The sequence below is a fragment of the Xenopus laevis genome, chromosome 8S, assembly GCF_017654675.1.
Source record: "Xenopus laevis strain J_2021 chromosome 8S, Xenopus_laevis_v10.1, whole genome shotgun sequence".
Taxonomy (NCBI): Eukaryota; Metazoa; Chordata; class Amphibia; order Anura; family Pipidae; genus Xenopus; species Xenopus laevis.
The window spans coordinates 40,104,657-40,129,376 of NC_054386.1; the positions used below are offsets into that span (position 1 = coordinate 40,104,657).

Consider the following 24,720-nt stretch of genomic DNA (forward strand, 5'->3'; position numbering starts at 1 on the left):
GGATAGCGGATCCCATACCTGTACTTGACAAAGAAGCATTAACCATGTACAGGTATAGGATCCCTTATTTGGAAACCCAATATCCAGAAAGCTCCGAATTACGGAATGGCTGTCTCCCATAGACTCCATTTTATCCAAATAATCTAAATTTTTAAAAATGATTTCCTTTTTCTCTGTAGTAATAAAACAATAGCTTGTACTTGATCCCAACTAAGATATAATTAATCCTTATTGGAAGCAAAACCAGCCTATTGGGTTTATTTAATGTTTAAATTAATTTCTAGTAGACATAAGGTACGAAGACCCAAATTACGGAAAGATCCGTTATCTGGAAAACCCCAGGTCCCGAGCATTCTGGATAACAGGTACCATACCTGTATTAATTATGTTTTAAGGATCATTTGGGTAGGTTACTGGCCATAAAATATCCCTTGGGGGGGGATAACAACATAGAAGTCTACAAAACGTTACAAAAATATATATATGAATGTCACAATACATCCACACTACTCCAAGCAGTCTCTGTTGAGCAAAGCAATGAAAGTAGAAGCAAAAATGGGTCAGCTAGGGTTGCAGTTGTATGAGTACTGGGAATGAGCCAGAGCAATATGGGACTTGTTTTTATAATGTACATAGAAAAGCACATGCGTGGGAGCAGGTGCTCAGCTCCCCATAGAGCTGCAATAACCATCTCTCTTGGCTAACCAGCTGGGTATGAAGCAGGTCAACAGACTGCCTAAAGGTTTCAGCATCTGCTGCCCAGGCTCTTCTGTGAGATGCCTTCACATATTATCAGGGGGCCAAGAAAATGACCCAGGAAAGTTTTAACCCCTTCAGTGCTTGAAGACACTTACAACCAGCTCTGCTTGTTGAAAGAAATGGTGTCACAGAAAAAAGGGACATTGTTACCATCAAGAAGTATATAAAATTATATGGCAGGTAAATGAGACTTAATTGACTGAAGCTGAGAATTCAGGAGACTACAACCTAGAATCTTTTGGAAGATTAAATTATTTGATCATTCACCCTAAAGATGGGTCTTACAAGAATCTGTAGGGTCCCATAGTAACCACTGTGGAATTGTCCCCGGTGCAGAAGTCTGAGCCTATACATTTGGGTTTCTATTGAGGCCAATCAGACTTTATCATTCATTAATTAAAGGTTGTTCACCATTAAATTAACTTTTAGTATGTAGAGAGTCAGGGGCGATCCTGGCCCCTCCACCGCCTGAGGCAGCAGCAGTTGCTGCTGCCCCCTCCCCCGGAAATTCGCTCTTAAAGTACCAGGAGCAGCATTTTTGCTACCCCTGGTACCTAGTGGGGCGCTGCCGCCTGAGGCGACAGCCTCAGCTTGCCTCATTGGCGAAGCACCCCTGTAGAGAGTGATATTCTAAGACAATTTGCAATTGGTTTTCATTTTTCATTATTTGTGGTTTTTGAGTTATTTAGCATTTTATTCAGCGGCTCTCCAGTATGCAATTACAGCAGTCTGGTTGATAGGGTCCAAATTGAATAAGAGACTGGAATATGCATAAAAGAGGACTAAATAGCCTTATAGAGCATTTGATCTTTAGATAGGTTCAGTGACCCCATTTGAAATTCGAAAATTTCAAGACGGCAAATAATGCAAAAACTATAAAAAAGAAAATATGGAAGCCAATTGAAAAGTTGCTTAGAATTAACTATTCTATAACATATTGAGAGGCAAATTTATCAAAGGTCGAATTTCGAATTCATGTGAAATTTTTTAACTCTAATAAATTCGAATATACTCAAAATTAGATTGGAAGGTTATTTAATAAAAAAAATGTAATATCTAAAACTCGAACGAATATTACCGACTTGAAAACTCGAATCAAATTAGACTAAACTCGATTCAAGTTTTTTCTCAGAAAAAAACTCGAATGTCAGGAAGGCTAGTAAAATCTTTAAATTGGTCACTGGACCTCTCCCATTGACTTATACATGAACTCGGCAGGTTTTAGGTGGTGAATAACGGAAAATTTTATCATACTTACCTAATTTTCGTTTCCTGGTTACTATGGGCAGCATTCACACCTATGGGTTTATCCCCGCCCTCACTTTGTTATAGGACAGAAGTTAATTAGATTAATTAACTACTCTATATGACCCCCTTCCCCCCTCAGCTCACTGTCTTTTGATGTCCGAGATTATAGTGGGAGGGTTTGGTGTGAATGCTGCCCATAGTAACCAGGAAACGAAAATTACTGTAAGTATGATAAAATTTTCCGTTTTCCCTGGTCACTATGGCAGCATCCACACCTATGGGTCAGTACCTTAGCAGTCCGAACAGGGTGGGTTCATAATATAAACACTTACACCATTTATATGCATAACTGAAAATTTTATTAATCGGCCAACTGGACCGTTTCCAGTACTTTCCTACCAAAGGAAGTTTTTTCTGAAGTAAATAAATTTACATGATAGTGATTTAGAAATGTGTTTGTTGAAGACCAAGATGCAGACTAGCAAATCTTTTCCAGCTCAACATTCGCCTGAAAAGCCCAAGAAGTACTCAAAGATCTTGTGGAGTGTGCTTTAACCCCTTTAGGAGATTGAAACCCTTTCGCCTTGTAAGCCAAATGAATACATTTCAAAATCCATCTGCTCAAAGTAGCCACTGAAGCTGCTTGTCCCTTCCTGGCACCATCGGGGACCACAAAAAGTCTGTCTGACTTTCTCCATTCCCTCGTTTTTTCCAAATAAATGGAAATACAGCGAACTAGATCCAACATATGCCATTTCTTTTCCTGTTCTGATACAGGATCTGGGCAGAAAGCTGGTAAAATTGATTCATGATTGACATGAAAAGTTGATACAACCTTAGGTAAATACCCAGGCACTGGCCTTAATATTACCTGATGAGGTTGAATTACAGTAAAAGGCGAAACCGACGACAAAGCCTGCAAGTCACTGACTCTCCTTGAGGAAGTTATTGCTGTAAGGAACACAGTTTTAATTGTGAGAAACATCTGCGATATTTCCTTAAGAGGTTCAAAAGGTTCTTCTGTAAGAGCCTGTAATACCAACGGCAGATTCCAGGTTGCTGACAGTGCTCTTACTGGAGGTCTGAAATAGCAGACATCTGTAACTTTAGGGTTCTCAGACTTAGACCCTTATCAAAACCTGCCTGTAAAAAGTCGAGAATCTGCATAATATTTACTTGTTCTTGAATTATTTTCCTTTCTTTACACCAGTCTGAAAAGATGCTCCAGATTCTATCATACGTTCTGTTTGTAGAAATCTTTCTAGCAGACAGCATCGTATTGATTACCTGATTAGAAAGGCCCTCCTTACTTAACCTTTCCCTCTCAACCTCCAAGCTGTGAGGCATAAGACATGAGGATTGGGATGCCTGACAGGACCCTGACTCAAGATATCTTCCCTTTGAGGCAGTCTCCAGGGGCTCCTTATTACCAAGGATCTGAGCATTGGGTACCAACTTCTCCTTGGCCAATCTGGAATTATTGCAATTATGTCCGCTTTCTCTGCCCTGATCTTCCTCAGTATGTGAGGGATTAGAGGTGTTGGAGGAAAGATATATAGGAGACCTACACTCCAATCCTGCTGGAGAGCATCCACTGCTGCTGTCTGATTGCAGGGGAATCGGGAAAAGAATGTGTCGACTTTCCGATTGTTCGTCGTGGCCATCAGATCCACATCCGGCAGACCCCATTTCTGTACAATCTGAATAAACACTTTGGGATTCAACTCCCATTCGTACTTGCTTATCCTTGCACGACTTAGAAAGTCTGCTAGCACATTTTGTTTTCCTGGGAGATGAATGGCTGATATGTCCTGTAAATTCGACTCCGCCCAAGTCGTGATCGGATGCAACTCCTTTATGAGACTCTGGCTGTGAGTCCCTCCTTGTTTTCTTATATAAGAAACTGCTGCCATGTTGTCTGTCTTGACTAACAATGCTGCTCCTTTCAACTTGCGACCACATTGCTTAATCGCCTTCCATACTGCCCTCAGCTCCAACACATTGGCTGGCAGTACTTGTTCCTCCGTTTTCCACAGACCTTGTAGACAATAACCTTCCACATGTGCACCCCATCCGTACGGGCTGGAGTCTGTTGTTAGCACCTTCCATTTGACTGCCTCTAAAGAAAGTCCCTTGGACAGATTGTTTTCCAACATCCACCATTTCAACCTGTCTTTGGTTTCTACTTGCATAAAAATTCTTTGATTCCAGTCCTGCACAATTGAATTCCATTGACTCAAAAACATGCTCTGTAGTGGTCTGATCTGCCACCGTGCCCATTTTAACATAGGGAATGTTGAAGTCTGGAGACCTAATACACTGCTCACTTCCCGAGCTGAGCTCCAAGGCCTCCGCATCAGATCTCTGACTGTTGCCTTTATTTTCTCCTTCTTTTTGTCTGGTAGAGTCACTAAACCCTGTACTGTTAGAAACCTGGCTCCCAAATATATCAGATCTTGGGAAGGAACCAGCTGACTCTTCTCCAGATTTAAAACCCAGCCATGATCTTGAAGGATCCTGATGACTACATCCCTTTGTATTGTTAATACTTGTGGGTCCTGCGACTTCATCAAAATGTCGTCCAAATAATGAAATATTTGAATTCCTTGTCTTCTGATCTTTGCGATAAGTGTCTGTAGGACTTTTGAGAACACTCGAGGTGACGTCGCAAGGCCGAATGGAAGACAAGTAAACTGGTAATGTAGATCCTGACTTAAAGCGAATCTTAGGAACTTTTGGTGCGAGACAGCCACTGGGATATGAAAATAAGCATCTTTTAAATCTAAAGATAGAAGCCAGTCTCCTATCTGGATTTCCTTTATTATTGAATAAATGGATTCCATCCTGAACCTTCTTATTTGCAGAAACACATTGATTGACCTTAAATCCAGTATTGGACGAAAATCTCCTGTTTTTTTCATCAACATAAACAGGATTGAGTAAATCCCTTGTCCTTGAAACTCTCTGGGAACAGGCAAAATGGCTCCGTCCTTTAACAACTGTTGAACATAACTTAACATCACCTTTCTCTGGTCTGTTGCATTGGGAATCTTTGATAATACAAAGTGATTGTACTTCGGCACTTCCTTGAATTCCAAGTAATAGCCTTGACTTAGAGTTTGCAATACCCACCGATCGCTTATCGACTTTGTCCACAATTCTACAAAATATGTTAGCATCCTGGGTATCCCTGAAGCATGGACTGTCAAGTATTCAGAATCTTTTTGTTGATTTAACCTCTGTTCCTCTTCCTCTTTGATTTTTAAATAGTGAAGATTGACCTCCTCTCCACTGAGTTGGTTGTCTTGAAAACCTGAAATTTCTTTGTTCTGGAAAATTACCTTTGTTCCGAAAGGATGATCTGTCTGTTCGGAAATCCGACGGCTTGAACACTTTCTTTTCTTGAGGCAGAAAAACACCTTTTCCCCCTGTCACCTTCTTAATTATATCCTCCAATTTGGTTCCAAAGAGCATCTGCCCTTCAAATGGTAAGTTGCACAAATTCATTTTAGAAGCCTTATCAGCATTCCATGCCCTTAACCACAGCGCTCTTCTTGCTGCAATTGACAGGGCCATAGCTCTAGATGATGACCTAACCATGTCTACTGAGGCCTCCGTGACAAAATCTGTACCCAATTTTAATTCGGCTAAGGATTCGATTATGTCTCTTCTATTAACTCCCTCTTTTAAGGCCAGTTCCACATTTTGTAGCCACATCTGCATTGCTCTGGCTACTGAAGTCAGTGCTAAAGCTGGTCTGCATGTAGCTCCTAAAGCCAAATAAGTCTTCTTTAAAGATGATTCCATCTTCCTATCCATTGGGTTTAAGAAGGACATTACATCTTCCACCGGTAAAAGTGTTTTGCTGGAAAGCCTGGACACTGCTGCATCTACCTTAGGAGTTTTCTCCCAAATAATCTCCTCTTCTGCTGTAAAAGGATATAGTTTTTGTACCCTTGGAGGAATAGGAAATTTAGCATCCGTCTTTTCCCACTCTTTTAAGATAATTTCCTTAATTACCTCATGTAAAGGGAAAGTCGACCTTTCTCTTTTTAGAAACTTAAACGGATTTGAAGAGGATGTTTGTTGCTCCGCCTTTTCCGGGAGTTCTAGCTGTGCTCTAACAGCTTTGATTAAAGGCTCTACTAGAGACATATCAAAGGTTGAACTAAGTTGTTCTTCTTCAAGTTCATCTTCAGCAGACTCTGTAGGTGACTGCCATCCTGCAGACATCTGACCTCTCCGTGAAGTTGAGGCACCATTATCCTGCATTATATCTTCGTTATTACGCTTTGTAGCAAGAGTAACTCCTTCTATAACTGCCTCTCTGATCCATCTCATAACATCAGCAGTGTCTGCAGCTGCATCACCAGCCAATCTTCTTGTGCATCGCTCACACAATTTTGAATGTTTTAAGGCTGTGTTATCACATGCCACACAAATCTTATTCTTCTCTTTTGATAGGGATTTTCTTGGGGCAGGCACACCGCAATAAAGCCAGTAAGAGAAGAATAAATATATGCACTCTTTTTTTCCCATTAACAGCACACTTACCTAACATGGCTCACCTCCTAATATCTGTGGCAGCATTTTCTGGGCTACTAGGCACTTGAGGATTAATCTCCATATCTATAAGGTAAAAAACATAAAGACGTCTTACCTCAAAGAAAAGCTAAGCAAAGGAGCTTCCAGGCAAAATAAATACCTGCAACAGCTGAACGCAACTGCTAGGACTCTGAGGAGAAAGAAACTAGCTAACCGCGCGACTTTTAAAAACACTTCCGTGTTCGCGCTATGCGAAAACCGGAAGTGACGCGTACCCGGAAGTGACATCATGCGCACCAAGCTGGAACGCATCGGTCAATAACGTACTTCCGGAAACTCGTCCCTAGCTAAGTGCCGCCCGTGACCTGGTCTTAGACGCAGGTATAGAAGCTCCCAGAGAATAAGGAGCATGATACCCCGGGCTGCCTAGTAACGGGGGTGGCTTGCTGATCTCCTCTGAGAGGAAATACTCCCGCAAAGCCCTACCAGGAAGAGAGGCCAACTTCCCAGGTATGGGATCCCAAATCTTGGGTCCATGTGAGCCATAAAAGAAAATCTTGGCCCACAAAAAGGCCCGAAAAAAAGCGAGGACAGAAAAAAGACAGTGAGCTGAGGGGGGAAGGGGGTCATATAGAGTAGTTAATTAATCTAATTAACTTCTGTCCTATAACAAAGTGAGGGCGGGGATAAACCCATAGGTGTGGATGCTGCCATAGTGACCAGGGAAAGTCAAATTCGAATTGTTACAAGGGTAACGGTTTGATAAATCTCGATTTTCCAATTCATATTCGAATTAAAATTCGAATCGAGTTTGGATTATTCACAATTCAAATTTGAGAGTTTTGACCATAAAAAAAATTTGAAAATTGTAATTACAATTTTGACCTTGGTCCTTTACACAGGAAGATCTGATACCAGTTCATTCAAGAGAAGCCAAGTAAAGTCTGTCCAAGTACAGACAAAACTGTCAATATGCTTCACACAGGCCCAGATGGGGATTACATTTAATTTCTATTCTGGGTGGCAATTTAACGCCTTTCAGACTATGTCTTACTCTAACAGGAGAACATAACCATTATAAGAGGTTTTTATTTGACCCAGTGATCAAGCTATCAGATTGCATGCCTTAGCAAGCAATAACTTATAAACAAAACATTTCACAAACATAACAATGGCCTTATATTACTCTTACTGTAAGTAAAATGTGCCTTTCAAGTACAAAGCACTTTCATGCTTGCCTAATTCGGTCTTCAAAGAAAAAAAACAATAAGTGTTTAAATGTTCATGTACCTTTTATAATTATTTCCAAGAACAAACTCACAGTGACTTTTAAGGATTACTATTGAAATACCTGCCTGGGCGTCAGCATAAGAATAATTTCAGGAGGTTCATCACCAATGCTGATCCCAAGTCTAATCAAAAAATAGGTGTTTGCAAAATGAATCCTATTTAAATAAAATCCATCACTCACCCCAGAGCTGCTCAGCCTTTTTTCCAACGATTAATTCCAAAGTGTGATATTGATCAGCTCACATATTTCCAGTCTCAGCTGACAATTATTAACCATAATATGAAATTTATAATGTAGGGAGCTGGAATCCTGGGAGATTAAAACTGTACTGACTTTCAGTCTTGGCAAATAATACAAAACATTGATCGCCAGTGAGCGATATGTTTCAAAGCTCTTGACAGCATGAATGTGGTTATTAAAAGGATTTCCTCTCTGACAAAGACAAAGCCCAAGATTTTGTATGTAGGAAGATCAGAATTACACTTGTAATTTCTGGCTTTTGAAAAGAGAAGGCATTAGCTGCGTGCAACCGAGAGAGAAAGCAACATTAACGGGCAGATTTATCAAAGGTCAAAATAGAATTTTTGTGAATTTTTTTACTCTAATAAATGAAAAAAAAAATATCAACGTCTAATATTTGATCGAATAGTCCAGACCCGAAAATCTGAATCAAGTTCAAATTGAGTTTTTCCCTCTGAAAAAAATTTGAATGTCAGGAAGGTAATTAACATAACATCTCTGCCATTCAGGAGCGATTCTAGCCATTATGCCGCCCCCGCCATGTCGCTTAGTGCAGAGAGCGCAATTGCGCTCTCTGCACTAGAAGAGCCGAATTTCTGGGTTGAAAACCAGAAATTCAGCTTTTAGTTACCAGGAGCAGCATTTTTGCTGCCCCTGGCAACCAGGGGGGCGCTGCCGCCTGAGGCGAGTAGGCCCTGCTGCCATTGACTAGTGAATGAACTAGACAGGTTTTGGGTGACAAATATTCGAATTTGAATTATTTTTCATGACTCAGGTGTGATAAATCTCACATTCAAATTTAAATTTGAAGATTCAAATGTGTGAATTTTGACCCCAAAAAACAATTTGCAAATTCGAATTCAAGTTTACTATTCGACCCTTAAAGTGGACCCTTAGAAAAGTCCTTTTTCAAATTAAAAATGAAATCCAATTTTTTTGATTTATTAAAGCATTCATAGCTGTTGTAAGCACACTTGATAAAGGGCATACCCAGAAATATGTTGTGTATCTCCACTCCCCAATAAAGAAAATTGCAGTCAAGTTTGCTGCCTTGGATTTTGTCCCACAACAACATAATTCTACATATTGACTCAATTGGGATATCAAGCACAGGATAACCCGTGGGACAAGCCAATAAGAATATTTGGTTCAAAATAAACATGAAATCCATTTTTTTATTTATTAAAGCATTCATACCTGTTGTAAGCTCATTTAAAAATCTCAGCTGTCAGTCAAATATTGTCTGACCCTCTTATACAAAGAACCTGTAGGTGTCACTGTGCACAAGAGTTATACTGTGTACTAGTACTTTCTAGACTGTGTTAAAGAATTAGAGTGTAAGTGTAATGGCTGCATGAACCTGCTAATAAAGCACTGTTATACTCTACTCATCCTCGGCTACCAAAACATAACACCTACTTTATGCCTTAGGCATAAAGGTGGGGCAGACAATTACTTTCACTTTCCATTCAGCACTTCCTAGATGTCACTGCTCTCCCCACGTTCTCGTTACCATTTAATTGTGTATCCAGTGCATGGGGATGGACATTCTGGTGCACAAACAAAATGCTAAGATGATGCAAGGCTTGCCTTAATAACAGTGTCTACAAAATGGCTCCTGCCTGCTTGTTATAATTATGAATTCCCAGATCGAAGGAAACAACATTCAAATAATTTATATGTATAATTAAAGTTCATTTTGCTTGGCTAATGTGATAAAATAGGATTTTGAATATTTTTTTTTGGTGACAGGTCCCCTTTGATAAAACTGCCCCTAAATATATAACTGGATTGGAAACACCACATTGTGACCTTTAACTATATACTGTAGATGCAAGCATCTCTTATATTGCTGTTTTGTAGCATACACAACAATAATTTAGTTCCTTCTTAACAGGAAATCAATTTAAAGGGATGGTCAATGTGGAAGTTTCGTATTATATATATATACAGTATAGACAATGTCTACAATAAAATAAAAACATTACTTAAGGGATTATGAAGACTGCTCCTCTACGCTGACCACCCCCTTTAGAGCCTGGAGAACTGCCTGGGCAATTGCGGGGCATGTGCCACCAATAATTTCCCCCTTTCTGCCTCTCTGGCGGAACTCTAATCTTCCACACGTGAAAGCTCTCCAAGACTTTTCATAGAGGTGTGAATTTTCATGGGGATGTCCTTAGAAATAGAATATGTCAACCCCTGGTGGAACAGATACTGCATAACCCGGAGCCAAGTAAATTAACATCAAGGCTATACCAGGCGCTGATAGCCACTATCCCCCCCCCCTTTGCCAAGGCTCAAAGAAGATGGCAGCAATCTCTGCCAGCTCTTCGTGAGTAGCAATGGGTAGAAGTCACTGATTCGTTGTATGGTGATTTGATTTCATTACGAGACAGACTGATCCAATTTAAATTTGCTCATCAAATATATGTCACACCGGCGGAAATCCAGATTATGGGAGGGCGGACTGGAGGTATATGCCCACGATGTGGGGAGGTTGGGGCATCTTTTTTTACACCTGGCATGGAATTCTCCCCCAGTGCATAGATTCTGGGAGAAGGTTATGAAATATTTAGCAGACAACTTAAATTTACCTCAAGTGTGCTCCCCTGAGGTCTGTCTTTTGGGGCTAGTGGAGGACTTGCTCCCCCTAAACTGGACTCGGTCGTCATGAGAGCACTAGTATTCTATGCTAAAAAGGTGGTGATAATGAGATAGATGGGAAAGGATACCCCACTTCTGAAGATTTGGGTCAGCTTAGAGAATAAAGTGTTACCCTCTATCAAACTTACGTATGCGGCTCGGGGTTGCCCAGGCAAATTTGATAAAATATCGGGCCCATGTTGAAATTCCAGACTAGGGTCTTGGTACCAACAAGGCATGACTACCTTTTCTTCCTTGTTACAGGATCCTTATTAAAAAAATAAATAAATAACGTTGTTGTTTCAGTCAAAATCGAACCGTATTTCTTGAAGAGGAGAGCAGATAACTAGACCTTGCATTTACAGGAAGTTAAAGGTAGACTAGAAAATGGCATATATGGCTGTTATGGAAATAACAAATGGCTGATGGAAACTGACCTAGGCTGGGGCTCATTGGGAGATCCTCTGTTACTCTGGCAGGCCAGGTTAACCGTGGCAAAAGATGTGTTAGAAACCCTAACTAGCACCTGCATTTTCTTACAACATTCTGGTATAGGATAACCAACAAATAACCTACTACATAAAGGCAGCATTGGGATTCTCAACAAACTGTAAAGGTGGTTATAGATGCACAGACAATATTGTACAAAACAAAGTTTCGTGCAATATTTGGCGCGTGTATGGCACAGACGAGACAAATGATATCGGCAGAAGACAAGGATATCGGTCAACTCATCCATCGGGCAGGTTGGAAAATTTGATGTTACCTGAACATTGGCCTGCTCAATTGTCAGATAGAGGTAGAATTCTATTATTTTTACCTGTATATGTGACAATTCAGCTCTACACATCTGTACTGAAAATTAATTTTTTGCAGAAAATATCTAATTGTAACTTCTATGGCCACCTTAAGACTAACCGCAGATCTGATAACCCTACATATAGAACTTTTTGTGATCAGATGCATAGAATTTCATTTGGGATGCAGTTATCCATCTGCAGATCTACCATGCTGGCTGCAAAGGCACACAAGAAAGAACAGGAGCTTCAGTGGAACAATAGAAGAGAAGCCATATTATGTATGAGCCCATTTACAGTATCCATCCAGTCTGTTCACCAAATATAACTCCAGACCAATGTAATATTGTGGTGGGACTATAGGGGATAACAACCCTTGCCTTGCGAAACAGATCCACTAGCAGTTAGGCACTTAGACAAGTTAGGACAGAATCTTACTGGTTTGTCTAATAATATGTTTAACATATGGCTCAGCATATGGATGTGTGTGCGCGAGGGGAAAACAGATTCTGGGAAAACACAAATTCCTTCCGAACTCACCGGCTTTATAAATTGATATGTCCCGTGACTCAGATTTGAGCCTATTTCTCAGGATCCAGAAATGATTGGTCTGGGATGCCTTATCTGTGATGAGGACACGCGTGGCACTGTAAAACATATCAAGGATGGGAGTTGTCTGGAAGCATCCCATCCCAAAATGTTTTAAGACACCTTAGTAATGTAGCAGCGACTATGAAATAAAGAGAGAAGAACAAAATCAGAGGGTTTTATAGGGGTGAAGCCTGTCTGGTTTAATGAGCTGGCATTTGTCACAATACCTGTTTCTGGTATCTGCTGTGGGCATGTACCGCAACTAGGCAGTTCTCTAACAGTAACCTGCTCAAATTCTTCTTTCTCTCCCCATTCAAACGCATTCTTCACTTACACCAAAATGAATAAATAATGTTAGGTAGCTCTGTACCAACATGGCAAAAAGATAATGAAAAGTCTTAAAGGAATTGTTTAGTATAAAAATCAAAACTGAGTAAATCGATACACTGTGCAAAATAAAAAAAATGTTTCTAATATAGTTAGTCAGCCAAAAATGTAATCTATAAAGGCTGGAGTGACTGCATGTCTAACATAGTAGCCAGAACACTACTTACATCCAGTAACTCCAGCCCTTATACATTACATTTTTGGCTAACTAACTTTATTAAAAACATTTTTTATTTTGCACAGCCTATCTATTTACACAGTTTTTATTTTCATACTGAACTGTTACTGTATGAGAACAAACTTTTTCACCGGTATAGTCATTATAAAAAGTTCGACCACAAAGATTTATGTATAGGAGCATAATGTAGTAGGGGAATCTCAACAAGAAAAACCATTAAAGGGGCATTTCACTTTTAAGTTATCTTTTAGTAAGTTATAGAATGGCTAATTCTAAGCAACTTTTCAATTGTTCTTCATCTTTTTATTAGTTTTTGAATTATTTGCCTTCTTCTGACTTTCCAGCTTTTAAATGAGGGTCACTGACCCCATATAAAACACAAATGCTCTATACAGATAAGTATAAAATGATGATGCAGAAGTTTATACGGGGAGGGGCAATATTTCCTGATCGAGCCTGATACTAATGGGAAGACATAGATTCAGCGACTCTGGGATAGATTAATTCCCTTTCAAGAGCAGATATTCTGGATTCCATACATGGATGCGGTCAAGTTGGAGCTGACCTCTCTCGTCTGGAAGACCCAAAGAAATTAGCCACTGTTACAGGGTAGGTGCTCCATAATTACTGTGAACACTGTACAGTTAATAATGTCTACGTATGCATTAGCATAGCGGAGCTAACGAAGGTTTTGAGACACCCATCTGTGAGATATTTTCTCATCTTCTCTTTTTTCCTTTTCCCCCCTTATTTCAGTAGTAGATTCATTATGTCTACACTTGCTGTTTCCATTACACTCAGAGAGGAAATGTTGCTTCTTTTATGAAATTGTAATATAGCATATTGAGTGGCAAAATGGTCACTGTGTTTTAATTGACTTTCTGAAGTGTAAAACTTATCTTTTTTCTGTATTCTTTTGAAATTTCAAATAAATCAGAATTTAAAAAAAACAAAAAAACAAATGCTCTGTAAGGCTACAAATATATTTTTATTGCTACTTTTTATTACTCATCTTTCTATGTAGGCTCCTCTCCTATTCACATTCCAGTCTCTTATTCAAATCAATGCCTGGTTATTAAGGTAGTTTGGACCCTAACAACCAGATGACTGCCAACTGGAGAGCTGCTGAATAAAAAGCTAAATATCTAAAAAAATTACAAATAAAAAAACAATTGCAATTATACTAAAAATTTATGTTAAGGTAAACAACACCTTTAAGCATAAACTCCATAAATGTATAGCACCATACAAGGAGAACACATGTCTCTCTAAGAGACAGGTGCTGAATGATTTGGAATGTCACACTTCTTTCACCATTTTACAACAGTAACTTTATAACAGTTTTGGGCTCCAGTCCTTAAACAAGATATTAATGAGCTAGAGAGAGCGCAGAGACATGCAACTAAACTGGTAAAAGGGATAGAAGATTTAAATGGTAGACTGTCATGGTTGTGGTTGTTTTCTCTGGAAAAAATTCAAGAGGACACTATTACTCTTTACAAATACATTAGAGGGCATTTACAAGGAGAAGTTTTTCCCATAAGGATAATCACAGCAACAGAGCCTCCCCACATCTTAGAGGCTTAGTATGCCTGTCTCTTATAAACCATTTCCCAACATTCTTAGAAATAGTCATGGTTTGCTTTTAATCTGTATTTGACTAGTTCAATTACAAGGGTCTTCATTTACAAGCTTTAATGAGTCCCTCTTAACCCGTTTTGTACCCCCGGGCAGCCAATACAGGGTATGCTGGACACAGGTGTTACAAATAAAGTCACAAATGTCTACCCAATTCATTTTTTTAAATTCCCTTACAGTATCAACTTCCACCTCTACGGTATTTCATATATCTATCAAACTTCCAGCCAACTTGCAATAACCTTTCCTTATCTCAAGAGCACACAGCCTGGTAATTTAACCAAGCCACAAAAAAAAAAATTAGGTAGAAAATGTGAGCGCTCAAAAAAAATAAGACAAAAAACAGCAATACTGGATCTGTAAAAGAAAATCAATCTGAATGGGCCATTGTTCTGTGATTTAATCCAGTGCAATTTATCTGCCACAGTTCTGCAGCTGGAAATATTCTCTCACTAAATTAACCTCTTCACGTTCTTAAAACTCTTGAACAATTAATCAAGAGAGTAACTAAAGGCCACTTTCATTCGCATTAATTAGTGTTTATTTACAGAATTCCAGCACTGTTGCTGTCACATGGGGGTGTTGCGCCTTACACAAGACAATTTTTCATGACCACTCTGCATCATTTCAAGTGTTTGCTGCATGAGTGATATGTGCTGGTCCTGGGCCAAGCTGTCCAGGCACCTTTAGGCAACCCTGCCGGCCACCTCACCAACACCTCACCAACACCCCTTGTGGGAGCGCCTATTCTCACACGCTCATTTGATCACAGTGCACAAACAAATAAGCACCCATGTGGCCCCCTTCAAGTCGCTGACTAACTCAGAGTTATAGAGCTGAAATGCAGGAAGTAGTGTTCTGGCTATTATGTTACACAGTCACTCCAGCCTTTATACATTACATTTTTGACTAACTAACTATATTAGAAACATTTTTATTTTGCACAGCCTATCTATTTACCCAGTTTTTATTTTTACACTGAACTGTTCCTTTAAGATTGTAAATGCCCCCTCGTGTCAATGGGGTTCCTGGGATAAGGTACAGCTGTGAAAACAGTATTTGTGGCCAGGGCCGCCATCAGGGGGGGACAGGGGGGACAAGCGTACCGGGCCCGGGCATGAAGGGGGGCCCGGCAGCGCTGCATTTTTTTGAAGATCCGGGCCCCCCTTACGAGCGCCCGAGCCGTACGTCTTGCCTCTTCAGTGCCGAATGCGGAAGTGCCGAAAAGCCGAAGCCGATGCGACGAAAAGACCCGAAGTCACGGAAAAAGCCGAAGTCCCGAAGTCACGAAGCGCCGAAAAGACCCGAAGTCACGAAAACAGCCGAAGCCGAAGTCCTGAAGCAGCGCAAAGACCCGAAGTCACGAAAACAGCCGAAGCCGAAGTCCTGAAGCGGTGAAAAGACCCGAAGTCACGAAAGGAGGCGAAGTTGAAGTACTGAAGCCATGAGTTCAATTCTACTGAACACCAGTTTGTGTTTTTTTTTTTTTTAATCCCCTGGCTACCAATGTATTATTTTAATATTCTATAGGCCCCTGCCACCAATCTTTTTTTTAAAACTTTTGTTTTTGGGGCCCCAATTTTTTTTTTAACTCGTAAGGGGCCCCTTGCCACCATTGTTTTTTTTGGGGTTTTTTTTTTAAAAAAAAAATTAATTTTCTTTTTGGTGGCCCCAAATTTTTTTAACTTGTAAGGGGGCCCCTGCCACCAGTTTTTTTTTTTTTTTCAAAAAAAAATTATTTTTTTTTAAATTTTTTTTGGGGCCCCAATTTGTTTTTAACTTGTAAGGGGGCCCCTGCCACCATTTTTTTTTTTTCAAAAAAATTTTTTTTTTCAAAAAAATTTTTTTTTTGGGGCCCCAATTTGTTTTTAACTTATAAGGGGGCCCCTGCCGCCAATGTTTTTTTTTTTTTTTCAAAAAAAAATTAATTTTTTTTCAAATTTTTTTTTGGGGCCCCAATTTGTTTTTAACTTATAAGGGGGCCCCTGCCGCCAATGTTTTTTTTTTTTTTTCAAAAAAAAATTAATTTTTTTTCAAATTTTTTTTTGGGGCCCCAATTTGTTTTTAACTTAGAAGGGGGCCCCTGCCACCAATGTTTGTTTATTTTTTAGTTTTTTTACATTTTTTTTTGTTGGGGCCCCAAGTTTTTTTTAACAGGGGGCCCCTGCCACCAATGTTTTTTTAAAAAAAAAAATTTTAATTTTTTTTTTTTTGGGGCCCCAATTTTTTTTATAAGGGGGCCCTGACCATCAATAGCTTTTTACAACTTGTGTGGGGGGGGGGGTTACTTTTTTAGCGCTGATGTCTGTGTGGTCTTTTAACTGCGATGTGGGCGGGATATGGGGCGGAGCTTGGTCGTCAGTGTGGGCGGGGCCCAGGGGGCCCCAAAAATTTTGTTGTACGGGGCCCCGTGATTTCTAATGGCGGCCCTGTTTGTGGCACAGCACGTACTCACATGAATCTGTCTCTCTAACAGGCCTGCACTGCCTGCTCTTTTTCCCCCGGATTGAGAGCAAGACACACACACAATCCCTTCCCTACTTAAGGAGAGAAGACACCTGTTCCTCTCTCAGGTGTTGGGCAAACCCGGACCATCCATCTGGAATCGGATCCAGCCCAACACTCAACACTCTCGTAAACCGGGTCCTTTTTCTGGCTATTACAGCTAGCCACAGCCCCTTGAAAAAATGTACATTTACCTGGTTGCTTAAAAACAGTATGACAGAAATCTGGATGATACATACACCCCTTCAACCAATTTCCCAGCATTTCTGTTACATTATATATATATATATATATATATATATATATATATATATATATATATATATATATATATATATATATATATATATATATATATATATACACACACATACAGTATCATTATGATCTTTGCATCTTATTCAGCTGGTGACTTGGACAAACTGAAATCTGAAGGGCAATATTATCTAGGTTAGTTGTGGTGCTCTTTGTGTTGTATAAATGCAGTCAACACATATTTTAATGAAAACCCCATTTAGGTGAACGATATCAAAAAGAGACAGTAGAAGAGAATCCCAAGTTATGGGCGTAACTACAGAGGAAGCAAGAGGTATAAGGGACCCATGAGGCCCTAAATAACGAGAAATTTCAACATATATTTTTACAAACTTTTTACATATCTTGGTAAAAAAAAGGACAATCTCTGGATATGTTGGGGGCCTGAAAATTAAATTTGCTGTGGGGCCTGGTAACATCTAATTATGCCACTGGCCCAAGTAGTACTATGAAACTGCATTTTGGAACCAAACAATGTTTTAGCAATTTTTATTTGTGTGACAGCTGAAACAATGTAGCAAAAATCAGTTGACCTGAAAAAAGACTGCCTTTTACTGGCTTTTTACATTGTTCCAAGAGTCAGCGCCAGGGAGCAGAAAATAATGCTAACAAGGGCAATAATTTGCAAATAACTTTAAAACCATCGACTTTTTATTACTGAAGGACAAGGAAAGGCTTAATCATGGAAGGTGTAAGTACTGGAAGTCTAAAGAAAAATTCTTCAAGAAAAATGTGAGAATAGTCACCCTCTAAGTCTACGGGGTTACAAAGTGAGTCACTGTACTTTTTGGGTCAATGCATCACAAACACCTGTGCACAGCGTTCCACATATTAATCCTCAGTGGAAATCAATTTCTGCTTCAACTGTCTGCATTCTGTAGACATCCCAATAAAGCTCAAGTATATCCATTAATGAATTAATAAACATTTGTCACCAAGGCCTGCAATGCATTTACTGATTCATGCTCTTGTCAAGCAGACTAATGGGTGAATGTAAATGGCAGCTATAAATCCTTGACTAAGCAGACATTAAAATGACAGGTGTGCTTATATAAATAGAAAACAGCATTTAGAATGATATATAATTAGATTTTTATGCACTATTTCTAGGACAGATAGATAGATGATAGATGATAGTTGGATAGAGAGACAGACAGACAGCGCAATGGTGCATTCCACCCAGCAAAGTGCATGCCTTTTCTTTTTTGCATTATTGGGAAGGGTCACCAACTGCAACATGTCGTATCATGTAAGATATACCAAGATATGTTGCATTTCTTTCATTCCCACTTCTTGTTGCACCAATCACAGTACAACTGACATGAAGGGGAAGCCATAAAAGTCACCTTGGTTGGGAATTAATCACTCCAAAATGCACCATGTGCCAAAAGCAGTGCTTCAACCTTCAGCACATGAATGCAATGACCCTTGCACATTATTTCAGAGGTAAAATATAGTGGGTACTGGAAGCAATAACCTTTAACAAATCCTTATACAGAGGCCAAACCTGTAAGATTTGATGGTACAGAGGTATAGGCAGAAGAGGCACATGTCTAGGGCACCAGGCACATACCTTCCCTACTGCCTACCCCTAGTCTGGCTGAGTGAGCTCTGCTCTCCAACTGCAAAGCGCACAAACATGAGCCTGTTCTTCTCTTGCAGGGGTGTGGGGCGACACGGCCAGCCAGGTTGACCGGGGTGTCTGGCCGGCCTGACCCTGTTTGATTTTTTTGGATAACAGGGTTTTCATCCCATACCTATACCAATAATGTAACTGATGTTTTGTTCTCTAATGCATTATATTCCAGATTCCAAAATCGCAAATAGACTAGTCCATGGGTAACACTTTATTTATAAATTCCAAGAACATTATATTCCCTCTTCAGAGAGACAGATACAGAGAGAGAGCTTTGTTGTTCTTACTGTTAAAAAGAAACCCTTGCAATAAAATATCAAATACTACTTTGTGAATTTTACCTTTTACCTTGCCGGTCAATTTAATGTGTAGGGCAGCAGGGTTAACTCTCTTTGATCTGTTTTAGATTGGGCCTTCCCCAAACACTGTGTAAAGGGGGAATCTATTTCAATCGGCAGTCTCCAGCTGGTGTGTACTCATCGCTCTGTGCAGTCTGCACGTGCAGGTGGTGTTCTCTGTGACCTGTCAATAGCCACAGACCTTGAGCATCTCAGAATCCAACGTGGAGCTCATGATATGAGCATTTGCCGTCTGGAAGGAAGAACAAGAGAAGGGATGAGCAAGATGGTGCTATTAGCTTGAGGCAAACAGTTGGAGAGTGGGAGAGAAAATCAGAGAGGCCTTAACAATCCTCTGCTTGTGTTAACCCTATCAGTGTTCCTGAAGCTGGCACGTTTAGAGATATTTAACTAGTGCAAGAAAATGAAACATCATAGGCTTAGAAATGTGCATAAACTGGCCAAGAGTTAATCTGTTGCATGTATTGCACCGCTTCTCCCTTTTTTTTGAAAATTAAGTCGATGAATGAAAGCTGCCAATTTGTTCCTTCAGTCCTAGTGGACAACTTATCTGCCCATGCACAGGGCCTGATCCATACCTGGTCAAAAATTAGGTGGATATTGATCAGACTGGTTTAAAAATCTTGTAGGGGAAAATGACTGCATCAGCTTATTGATGTGACCCTCATAGCCTGTTATCCGATTGTTTGCAGGGCCAGATTTCCTGAACCGGCATGTAGGCCGTGTGGTCCTAGAGCCCACACGCACTCCACCCCCGTCCAAGCGTGCAAGTGCCGGAGCACTGGGGAGCTGTGCATCATCAGTGCTCCTTAGAAAGTGGCTGGGCTGCATGCCACCCTTAAGCTCTGGCATGGTATGATGACTAAGTACAAAATAAAACAGCAGATGAAATCAGTTCAATTCCAGCATTGGGCACAGAAAAGGCTCTGCACCCAAATAATGGCATACAAGAGGGTTTGGGGAACTTTGATCAGTATTTTAGTAGCTAAAGTGCCTCCGTTTCATTGTAATTGCCTGCAAGCACTTGCCAATGAAGTCAATGGGGTGCCAATGTTTGGAGCCCAAACTCAAAGTGCCTGTTGTTCCACTACCCTAAATGGCAATACCAGTAACAAAAGAGAATTAATAAAATGCCGACATACCCATTCATTATCTATTGTGTTTTTAAAGGGATACTGTCATGGTAAAAAAAAATTTTTCAAAATGAATCAGTTAATAGTGCTGCTCCAGCAGAATTCTGTACTGAAATCCATTTCTCAAAAGAGCAAACAGATTTTTTTTATATTCAATTTTGAAATCTGACATGGGGCTAGACATATTGTCAATTTCCCAGCTGCCCCAAGTCATGTGACTTGTGCTCTGATAAACTTCAATCACTCTTTACTGCTGTACTGCAAGTTGGAGTGATATCACCCCCCTCCCTTCCCCCCCCAGCACCCTAACAGCAGAACAATGGGAAGGTAACCAGATAGCAGCTCCCTAACACAAGATAACAGCTGCCTGGTAGATCTAAGAACAGCACTCAATAGTAAAAACCCATGTCCCACTGAGACACATTCAGTTACATTGAGAAGGAAAAACAGCAGCCTGCCAGAAAGCATTTCTCTCCTAAAGTGCAGGCACAAAGCACATCACCAGGGGCAGGTGGGAAATTGACAAAATGTCTAGCCCCATGTCAGATTTCAAAATTTATTATTAAAAAATCTGTTTGCTCTTTTGAGAAATGCGTTTTTGAAAAAAACATGTTTTCCGATGACAGGATCCCTTTAAGGACATTCACCTTACCATGACCAGGGTTGTACTGGGCCAGCGGGACACTGGGAAGGCCCCAGACCCCCAGTCCGACCCTGACCATGACCCTAACTATATAATCCTACAAAATGATTTTTTTTGTATAGAGAAAAGTTTTTTTTATGTATTTGGTGTTACTTGTTTGATGTAACTGAAATGTAGACTTTGAACTTTTACTATGACATTTTCTAAATATTTCTGCTCCAACAAGGTCATTTTTACCAGGTAGGGTCAACCGAGTAAAATTCTGTGTTAAATATAGCAATGTGTCATGTATATAAACCCTAACTTGTTTCAACTTCCATTTTGCACTTAAACTGCTCACTATCCTAAGAGGTTAAAATCCTTTCTGACATTAAAACACATACAAGTTGCTGTGCTCTCTGTAAAGAGTGACTTTCATCCGTCCTTGATGTTGACAAGAGAAATTGTGCTTTTGATAACATATCAGGAGATAGAGAGCAGGCTTCAAGGTCGGGAGCAATACCATGGTTCATAAAGAAAAATCCCAAAGATGCTTTTTAAAAGCTGAGCTACAGGGAAATGCCTAAAAAGAATTCATTCTCCATTTATATTTGCAGTTTTGAAAGCCGACGTTAAATCACTGAGCGTGGACATCAGATAAGACAAGGAAGCATCTGCACATTTTAATGTCCCTCTTAATACAAATATATACCCACGTCTTCGGCTCAAACATCTGCCATAAAAAGTTTTGGAGAAGGGTATAAAAGAGGAATTTGCAGCAGCTGTTTTATGGTTTGAAGGTCACAGTGACTAAATTCTTGGGAAAAAAAATCTCAGCAATTGTTATTTCTTTCATAGGGAAGAAAAAGTTAAATAGTTTAGAGGTGTGTGTATAGCAGCATGGAAAATTGGCTGACTAGCAGTTTTTAGGAAGGTTTAGCCTCCTCAAAGAGACACCCAAAACAAAAATCTCTCCCGTCTGCCCCTGGTGAAGGATTTCAAATTGCCTTAGACCTCGTGGTAGAGACCTGCACGGGTCTCTTTTAAAAAACCCGCACCCAACTCGTAACCGGTTTCCCCAAGCCTGACCTGGACCCGCTTAACAGCATTGGTAACTTCATTCCCCGCAGTGTTCGTGTTGACTGGAAGTGGCGTCACATTGACCGAAAGTGACGCCACATCGAGAGTTTTTAGCCGTTAGGACACTTGGATTTTTAGCTGTTTCCCCTACATTGACCACCTGAAGCCCCCACACTGCAAACGATTGAGTACCCATGGGGCACCTGCAGACTGGGCAAATGAAGAATAATTAGGGATGCACCGAATCCACTATTTTGGATTCTGCCGAACCCCTGAATCCTTTGCGTTTTATTCAGCCGAATACCGAACCGAATCTGAATCCTGATTTACATATGCAAATTAGGGATGGGAAGGGGTAAACATATTTTACTTCCTTGTTTTGTGACAAAAAGTCACGCGATTTTCCTCCCCGCCCCAAATTTGCATATGCAAATTAGGATTCAGATCAGCCGAATCCGAACCCAGCTGAAAAAGGCCGAATCCTGGCCGAATCCTGGATTCGGTGCATCCCTAAGAATAATCCGCCCAAGTCCCAATCATATTGCGCAGGTCGAAAACAAAAAGAAAATAGATTAGTTGAAGAGAATGCATCTAAAATTACATTGATATCTGGAGACTTTTGCAGCAATGCCAGTTACCAAAGTGATTTTTCTCTGCTGTCAGTTTTTAATGTACGCTCCACCTAGTGGTAGAATGCAGAACCTGTTATTAAACTCTGTAATTTATAGGCTAAAAGTAACTTTAAATAGTATGAAGGACAACAGTTAAAAAGTATATTTTTAATAGACTATGATATATATTTCTGTTTCTTATAAAAGTTTTCACTGGTTTAATACAACAGAGACAAATAAAAGTAAGAAGTAAGAGGTCCAGAGACAGGCTGCATTTAAATAAATAGAAAAGAAGAACATAATTCCTTCTTTATAACGTGTGCATATAACGGATAGGAGGCAAGTACATATTGCATGTCTCCAATAAAAATTCTAAAGTTTAGCAGTATTTTTGTGTCTATAGCCAGTCTGTCAAACTCTGAACTCTCCCTCACTTTTCGGCTGTGGACAAATGCCCCGCTGAGGGTTTGAAATCCTCTCCCATGGAACAAGACAGTGTAATGAATTGTAAGCAGATGGCTCTATGGAGAGTTACAATTCATGCTTTGCTGATCTGTCTGCTTCCGTCAGAAGAAAAATAACATAGCGGATTTTACATGTCCGTACAGTGAGACTTGCGGTTAACTCTTGAGATGTTACCGAGCTCTGGGCCCACAGTCTTTCATTTGATATATAAACAAGTTGTAATGTGTCAACTGGGCACGGACATGTATTTGTCAACAAAGCAGGGTGAATATCTGTATAATACAGTGAGCAGGTGTCTGTGCTTTATGCAGAGCAGTTAGTGGTTTGCCTCAATATACAGAACAAAGAATGTATGTGTAGTGTACATTATAGTATTGTATTTATTACATACATTATATTATTGCACAGCGCTGGGGACATAGATACATTATACACAGAGTAAGTATGTCTAGTACAAACAGAACAGTACAATCTTTTCTAAAATAGGAAAGCAGGAAGAATCTCTGCATTCAGGGTCGGACTCACCTAGAGACCTGCACTGCCACTGCTTACCTCCCTCCCTGACCCAGCCACGGCGCGCAGAAAAAGGCACGCACGTGTGTGTGGGGGGATGTGTTTTGGGGGAGAGTAGGAGTATGTGCAGGTTGGGATGGGGTGAAAGGGGGCTCTGCGGCTCAGGGGCCCAATGTGGAGGGGCCCCTGAGGCTCCAGCCCAGTGGACCCTGGGCCCCCAGACCGACACTGTCTGCATTATAGTACACAAGAGACAGAAATACTCATATGACTCTTGTGTATTATAAAAATAATTTACCTCCAGTTGTAAACTAAGATAATATTAAAAGTCACCTTAGGGGGGGCGTGGCCAACTGCTGCATGTGAGAGGACGTGTATCGGCTCAGCTCCGTACCCGGGGCGCAATAACCCTGCAAATCCCCTGACACAAACCCGCAAACACGGACCACCAGTACCCCAACTGCGAGCCCTTACCGCAGAGACTACTCATGGGTCAGAACCGGGCCCAAAAGCGCGCCTCTGAGGCTGCAACTCGCCTGGAAAAGTATGCTCGGGATGGTAAAGCAAACCAAGATGGCGTCGGAACCTCTAACCACGAGGACGACGAGCTGGACCAAGAGCAAGTGCAACAGCCGACCCTCTTTGATATTCTAACGGAGATCAAGAACACGAAGGAGGCCTGCACTGCGTTAATCAACACAAAAACAGATGAGATTAGGCTCGATCTATCCATTATCAGGCAGGACCTCCAGAAGATGCGCGAGCGCACGACCGTAGCAGAACAAAGGATCAGCGATCTTGAAGACACGTGTGCTCCGCTTCCTCAGACCCTGCAGAACCTGAATAAAGAAATGGCTACCTGCATACAAAAGACCGATGACCTGGAAAACCGCCTTCGCAGAAACAACATAAGGATGGTCGGGTTTCCAGAAAGGGCGGAGGGTAATTCCTCAGAGGAGTTCGTGACTAACTGGCTGGTAACTACATTTGACCGCAACAAACTGTCGGCGACCTTTGCGGTGGAACGAGCGCATAGGGTCCCCACAAGGCCCCCCCAGCCTGGGGCTCCCCCGAGGCCCCTCCTGGCACGCCTGCTAAATGCCATGGACAGAGACACCATCTTAAGGCTGGCTCGGGAAAAGAACACTCTACACTACCAGG

At 40.7% G+C, this 24,720-nt stretch overlaps 1 protein-coding gene across 1 annotated transcript in view; it reads right to left on the reverse strand.

Moving 5' to 3' along the window:
* mapkap1.S (MAPK associated protein 1 S homeolog) overlaps positions 1 to 19,362 on the reverse strand; it is a 147,504-nt gene extending 128,142 nt beyond the window's left edge. The window contains exon 1 of the mRNA XM_041575059.1: positions 19,118 to 19,362. The gene's annotated coding sequence lies outside the window, so the exon portion shown is untranslated. The remainder of the gene's footprint in view (positions 1 to 19,117) is intronic.
* Positions 19,363 to 24,720: the final 5,358 nt, after the last annotated feature.